The following is a 7,709-nucleotide window of genomic DNA, read 5'->3' as shown; positions in this document are numbered from 1 at the left end:
GTTGTTTTTTCGTCTAAAGCTGACCTTGTGAGGCAGAGAAGGCTTAAACCTGGTGACCAGATCTGCTCCGCATGGGGTTGTTTGCGAACCAATAGTGGCTCGGCAAGATAACCATGTTGCGACAGGCGTGGTAGACAAGCTGGTATTTTCGCTGCCGGGGCAGACTGTTGATGTAGAGGATTCGATGGCTTCGATACATAGTCAGAGTGTGAATTTTTCTCAAAATGACGTACAGACTTAGGTGGGCACGGGAGAGAACCTAATTTCTTCTCCGTGGGCAGAGGATCCGGTCCTTTCTCTACCGCGACAGGTTGTTCATGATTCTCAGGAGGGGGTTATTTCGAGTCAAGTCTCATTCCCTACGGATATTGTTGAGGCGGGAGATGAACAGCGTTCACAGCTGCCCTTGGAGAAAGTCCATTTGGCATCGCCCCACACTCCACAAGGGAGAGGTGGGTCGAGCTCGGGTTCTTTGCATCCTTTGCCAATGAAGACGCAATCTGCTGAGGTGATCACAAGGGGCACCGGTGTTTTCCTGGGTGGGAGATATTCTAAAAAAAGATGTGATTGCTTTTGGTGGAATTTCTGAAGAGGTGGTTTTTGGTGTGCGAACAAGTGAAAGAATCAAAGCTCAGCCTAATGCTGATGTGACACAACTGGAACGTGCGCAGCAGAATGCACAGGCTAGAGATGATATTCTGTATTGAGGTTATTCCCTTGGCCATATATTGGATCGATACGTGGTCTTATATCCAAGGAGAGGAGCAGCGAGCTGCCATGGAGTCTGGGTGCAACCGTTTGGAGACGGTCGCACAGGATTTCTACAGTTGGTTCGGTTGGCGGCTTGATCATAGGATCACAATATGATGTATCACTGGCACCCGCTGTTTTGTTTTCTTTTTAATGGTTGATCTTTGTATCGACCATGGATGATACTTGATTTGTAATAAGATCTTGCACTCACTCAAAATAAAGTAATAAAACAGCCATATGCATCATTTTGATGCAGAGGCGGGGGCAACCCCATTTCGAAAAATACATTCCCAGACGAGATTGTCAGGTTTCACACAACTGAAAACGCCTCCAGGCAAGCAGGTACAAATTATTACATACTCCTGCCAGTTAGGCAAGAATGCCAACACAGTGGAGACACAAAGCTTTGCTATTGGCATTCAAGAACATAAAACCCGAAAAGAACACATCACGTCTCTGGCAATACTTTGGTCCAGCTCATGTTGGATAATTAGGCACAATTTCCATGATTAATTCCAGAATATTAAGCATGACCACAGTAACTACTAACATGTGAAACTCGAACATACTAGATGCAGTGATCAACATGAACAGTAGCAGAGCAAACAGTACAACATCCATTGCTAAACAGATCGAGATATATCGCACGTACCGATCTGGTGGAGGTGGCGGTGAAGGTGTAGCAGACGATGTTGCAGCAGTAACGTTGTTGATGACGGGGATGACGGGTCGAAGTAGACGGCGTTGAAGACGACGGTAGGTACCGTTCGCCGATGCACGTCGGCGCGCGGGATGGAGTAGGCTAAGATGGCGGCGCAAGCAGAGAGAGGTGGAAACCCTAACTCGTATGTTGGATATATTTCTGCGGTAGCCGGGCAGGAGATTATATAGGCTCGGGAAACCCTAGGCAACGTGGGCCACACCCACGTCGCACGAACTTTTCGAGTCGGTTACAGATAGCCCACGATCCACTCACCACGGCGCGCGCGTCGCGTCGCGTCGAGCGAGGAGGAGGAGGAGGAGCGCGCGCGTGTAGCACTCCTATTCTTACTCACTTACTAGTGTTGGAACAACCCACCTTATAAGGTGGTCTAACTTCCTCCTAACTTTCCATGTGGGACTAAACTTCCCACCTCTTGTCACTCCCTAGTGAGCTGCCATCAACTTGGGCTCAAACTCACAAGACTGCCACTATGTGGGCTTTGAGATTTATAGGAAAAACTGAAATCTAATTTGGGCCACTAAAAATGGGCCCAATATTTCAACAGCTCACAACATAGGACCTGACGAAACTGAATCTCAAATAGATGGAGAGGAAAATGCGGAGCAAAGACACAATACATCTGTGGAACCGAAAGAAGCATTTCCGTGCATGCTGTATAAACATGCCTGATAACACTCCCGGACGAGATGATGATACCTTTGCCTATCTTTGTTTGAGCCCAGATAGAAACACGGAAAGGAATTAACAGATTGCTTATGCTATTTAACATACCCTCCGTCTAAAAATAGCTGTCTCAACTTTATCTACGTACGGATGTATCTCTAAATTGTGAGATATCTATATTTACATGGAGCCAGCCATAATATTGAAGCTTGGGTTGAAGGAAAGATTTGACACCTCCTTCCAGTTCCAATCGCTCCCAGGTTCAGTATCATCAATCTGTAGAACCTTCAGACTTTGTGGCAAGCTGGCCATGTCAAAAGGAAGCTTCTTGAATTCTGGACATTCAAAAATATGCAGCACCTCTAGAGATGAGAATCTGACATCAGGATCCGCAATAGTGACCAGCGAGTTGCAGCCCTCAAGCAAAAGGTGCTTGAGGGAAGGAAATGTCAGGGAACTCTCTTGTCCACTCCACACGTTGTCAACATGATGCCTTGTAAAAGCTTTCCGCATGCTATAACAGAATTTTACATCAAGTTTTTCAAGACAAGGCAGATACATCGCCCAAGACAGGTGCTCTAGCTTGAAGCAGTCTGACACTGTTAAATGAGTGACCCTTGGAAATACAGATGTTGGAGATGTTCCCATCCATTTTACTGCTGTGCATTGTTGAAAACCAAACAATTTCAGCTGATCAAGAATACCAAAACTGTAGGATTGTTGTTTAGGCCTCACTGTTATATCTGTCACATACGGGCTGTCTGTAATGTCCAGTTCATACAATGTCGTTTGTGCGAAGTCCAATGATAAAATATCATAGAGATGGAATTCCTTCTTTTCAGCAGATGTTACCAGACGTAAACGCCGAATGGGTAGGTCAGCCGCATCAGAAAGTGATGTCGATCCATCCAAAAGTACTACTGATGTAACAACAACTTTCAAGTGTTTCAGTGTGCCCATCTCTCTATATACATAAGATCTGATACAATCAGACACCCACGTAAGATCCAGGTGTATTATTTCCAATGCTTCTAGTCTAGATATGACCTCATCTGGTATTATTTTTATGGAAGTGTTCTGCAGGTACAGGAACTTGATCTTAATGAGGTTTCCAAAGCTGTGAGGCACTTCCTCTAACTCATAATTATCTGACAAATCAAGATGTATCAATTCTGTCAGGTGACATAAGCTTTCAGGTATCTCCTTGAGTCTATTACTTTGCAAATCCAGATATGTCAGTTTAGAGGAATTCACAAGTACTCCACCTATTATTGTTCATCCAAATAATTTTTTTGAAGGCGTAACACCCTCAGTTTCAGCGGGTCATCAACACAAGGAAGTTTCTTCATATTGTTGGACATTAATGAGATGTATTCTGCACTGCTCCATGGGATGCCACAATTTCCATCTGGCCCAACTCCGGCACGGACAAACCAGTTGTCATTGTTCTTACCACAGCCACAAGAGATCCATAAAGACATATCACGAATCACATCATGTAGTTTGACATAATGAATCGATTCTCCACAGCCCTCTAACAAACATGCGCCTGTAAGGTCGCCCATCAGACTATAAGCTTTTGTGTAGGGACTTTGTATGTTCCCCACATCCACTAGATCTAAGCCAATCCAGCATTGAGCAAGCTCTTGTCTGTTAATCTCCTTATACTTTGGCCACAGTGCAGAAGTCAAGAAACAGTTCTTCAGCCTCTCGCTTTTCAAGTTATCATAGCTAAACATGATCTTTCTGAAAACTTCTTTCTCCATCTTCAAGGGGTCTTCATCTCTGTCAATGCAGCACGAGTTTTTCATATGTTGGATTGCACAATCCCATTGATCCGGATGAAATTTCCCATACATTGCCCTTCCAACAGTTACCAAAGCTAAAGGCAAGCCCTTCATTTCAGCCACAAGTATTCTTGCACGATCTTCAATACCAGGAGAAAAAATAGTTTGGTCTCCGACCTTCTCTCTGAATACCTCCCATGCCTCATTCTCCTGCAGATATTGAACTTTAATCCTTTTTTTCACGTCCATGTCACCACAAACGGATGTAGATCTTGTTGTGAGCACAACTTTTCTCTTGAGTTTGTTCAAAGGTTCAATTCCAAGGGGAAGTGGTATGCCAACTGCTTCCAGATCAATTCTTTCCCAAAGGTCATCCAACAATAACAGAAAGCTTTTCTTCTCCAGGCAGTCACGGATCATGCCACTTTGGGTTCCCACATTGTCATCCCCTTTCAGATTTAGCTCCTTTAAAATTTGTGTTTGGACCTTTAACACTGAACACTCCTTGGAGGCTATCACCCATATAACAGTCATCCTTCCTCTGAAAAAGCCCAGGATTTTTTTCAGAAGACGTGTTTTTCCCACTCCACCTGGACCCCATATTCCGATTACACCCAATGTGGGATCATCCTCAATGAGACGGACATCGTCTTCTATCTTCAAGGCATAAAAAAGAGACATTGGTTAGTGCTCAGAAAACGGGTTTATGACCAGCTATAGATTCCTAGAAAAATTGAGCTTTGGCACAAATTAACACTTACCAAACTTAAGCTAGAAAATTTACTTGCTGCATCATCTATAGCAACTTTCCAGGAACTTGGATCCCTTGTTCCATGCATTGACTTCCCATAACGTACCAGTTCCGATGGCAGGCCATTTATTGTCCGTACCAGATCAGTAGCATGTGGCCCGATGTCGGGATCAGAATAAAGATCCCCTTGGCAATTTATTGACTGTCTAAATAGCTCGCGTGCTTCCTCCTCTTGCAATATAGGCAGTTCAATATCTTTGTTCACACCCATCAGATTACCAACGGATCTGTATCCTGATAGTGACATGATTACCACTTTCCTCTTCTTCTCTCCAACGAATCCAAGAGGATGTGGAATGCCAACCGCTCCAAGGGTCCAGATTCTGACGGAGGTCGTCCATAATCACCAAGAATTTTTTTCCCTCAAGCTGTTCGCGTATCCTGGTGGCTCGAGTTGCCTCATCACCATCCTGCTTCATACCAAGCCTGCTTATGATTTCAGATTGAATATTTGTTACAGAGCAAGCGCTGGGGCTTGGAACAAAGATAACAAAATCGAAGAGACTTTTTTCAAGAAATGAATTGTTGATATGCTTGAGGAGATTTGTGTTATCATCTTTGTCTGGACCCCACATTCCAACTATCCCCTCATTGGGATGATTGCTCGCAACGAACCGGAGAGCATCCTCGAGAATAACCTCTCTGCTTCGAGGCATTGGAGCAGGATCTACAAGCATACTCTTGACAGGGCGTGGATCTGGTGAGCGTGTGATACTATTATCGCCTGGTGGATTGCTGGTGATTGATTTCACCTGTTTCAGCTGCTCATCCGCTCGCTTACTGATCCTATAGTTTTCCGAGAAATTTGGGGAGCAGCATCCCCAACATCGGTACCTCTATTCATACAGCAAGCGGTTCTCCTCTTCTTCAGATATAGCACTATTGGCCGATTCCAACCATAATCTTGCCTGTTCTGTTGGCACGAATTCCAACCTATGCTCGTCATCTCGAATCTTCTGTTGGACGCCTGCCACTTTTTCTTTCAAAACCTCAGCTTCTCTCTTGTGGTCCATCACGTTTGTGTCAGCAGTGAAGCAATACACTGCATGCTTTGCAAAGAGATTATGGAATGGACCTATGACCGTGTTGACAGTAGATCCAAACCAATCACCCCAAGCCGCCATTGTTGGCACTTAACTTAATAAGAGGAACTCCAAGTCAAATGATATGGTGTAGTTGATATGGTGCAGCAAGCTCAAGGTTGCGGCCAGCCCAGCAGCAGCCCTTTGCTTCGTGGTGGCTTAATACGTCTCCAACGTATTTATAATTTCTGATGTTCCATGCTTGTTTTATGACAATACCTACATGTTTTGTTCGCACTTTATGATGATTTTATGCATTTTCCGGAACTAACCTATTAACGAGATGCCGAAGTGTCAGTTCATGTTTTCTGCTGTTTTTGGTTTCAGAAATCCTAGTAAGGAAATATTCTCGGCATTGGACGAAATCAACGCCCAGAACCTTATTTTTCCCGGAAGCTTCCAGAGCACCGAAGAGATTACGAAGTGGGGCCACAAGGCGGTGACACAATAAGGCGGCGCGGCCTAGGGGGCGTCCCCTGTTGTCTGGCTGCCCCAGACCCCTTCCGACTCCGTTTCTCCGCCTATTTAAGCCGTCCTGACCTAAAAACTTCGGAAGAATAAGCCACGGTACGAGAAACCTTCCAGAGCCGCCGCCATCGCGAAGCCAAGATCTGGGGGATAGAAGTCTCTGTTCCGGCACGCCGCCGGGACGGGGAATTGCCCCCGGAAGCCATCTCCACCACCATCTTCATCGCCATCGTTGTCTCCCATGATGAGGAGGGAGTAGTTCTCTCCCGGGGCTGAGGGCTCTACCGTAGCTATGTGGTTCATCTCTCTTTGTGATCTAGTTGAATATCATCTATGTGCTACTCTAGTTTTTTTCGAAATGGGGGTCGACCCCGGCTTCTGCATCATGATGATGCACACATCCTTTTATTAGAAGAGTTCAAAGTATAATTGTTTACAAATCACTTGTCATCGAGGATTGATACAAGAACCAACCATCGAAAGAAACACATAACAAGACTACAAATCAACATAGTCTTCTAGTAAGTCGTCAACCAGCCTGGCACAAGATATCCTGAGCGACCGTCAGGAGCCGTGTGCATCCAGTAGCCATGGCATCCCGCTGCCCCTCCGGAGAGAGTAGGGCCCAGAGCTGGACCCAATGGGAAACCATATGAATAACCTGCAAAAAATGAAATGAAGATTTTTTGTTAAAAATTATATCATTCCTGGTCCTCCAAATAGACCAACATAAAGCAGAAACCCCAATCCGGATAAATGCCTTAGATTGTCTATCTACTCCATTCAACCAGTTACCAAACATATTAGTAATACTGGTGGGAGGCGGAAGAGCATAAGTAAAATGCACACTGCGCCATAAGAGTTTAGCTAAAGGGCATTCAATAAAAAGATGTTGAATGGTCTCCTGTTCCCCACAGAAGACACACTTTGTACACCTATTCCAATGACGTTTAGCTAGATTATCTTTTGTTAGCAACACCTTATTACTCAAGAACCACATGAAAATCTTAATCTTTAACGGAACTTTAACCTTCCATAAATATTTTCGTAGGAAGGGGGTATGGTCACACATAATATCCTCATACATCGACTTCATGATGTAATGTTGACAGTGTGTGCATCATGTAGTACTTGGTATAAGCTATGATTGTGATCTCTTGTAGATTATGAAGTTAACTATTACTATGATAGTATTGATGTGATCTATTCCCCCTTTCATAGCCTGTCGGTGACGGTGTGCATGCTATGTTAGTACTCGGTATAATTGCAATGGTCTATCATGCGCTCTAAGGTTACTTAAATATGAACATCGAATGTTGTGGAGCTTGTTAACTCCGGCATTTAGGTGCTCTTGTAGCCCTACACAATTAATGGTGTTCATCATCCAACAAGAGAGTGTAGAGTGGTTTTTATTATGTGAT

At 44.4% G+C, this 7,709-nt stretch overlaps 1 pseudogene; it reads right to left on the bottom strand.

The window, feature by feature from the left end:
- Nucleotides 1–2,320: 2,320 nt before the first annotated feature.
- Nucleotides 2,321–5,862, bottom strand: LOC124664396 (annotated as a pseudogene).
- Nucleotides 5,863–7,709: the final 1,847 nt, after the last annotated feature.

Source organism: Lolium rigidum, chromosome 6 (genome assembly GCF_022539505.1).
Source record: "Lolium rigidum isolate FL_2022 chromosome 6, APGP_CSIRO_Lrig_0.1, whole genome shotgun sequence".
Taxonomy (NCBI): Eukaryota; Viridiplantae; Streptophyta; class Magnoliopsida; order Poales; family Poaceae; genus Lolium; species Lolium rigidum.
This window is presented reverse-complemented; position numbering and strand designations above follow the sequence as displayed.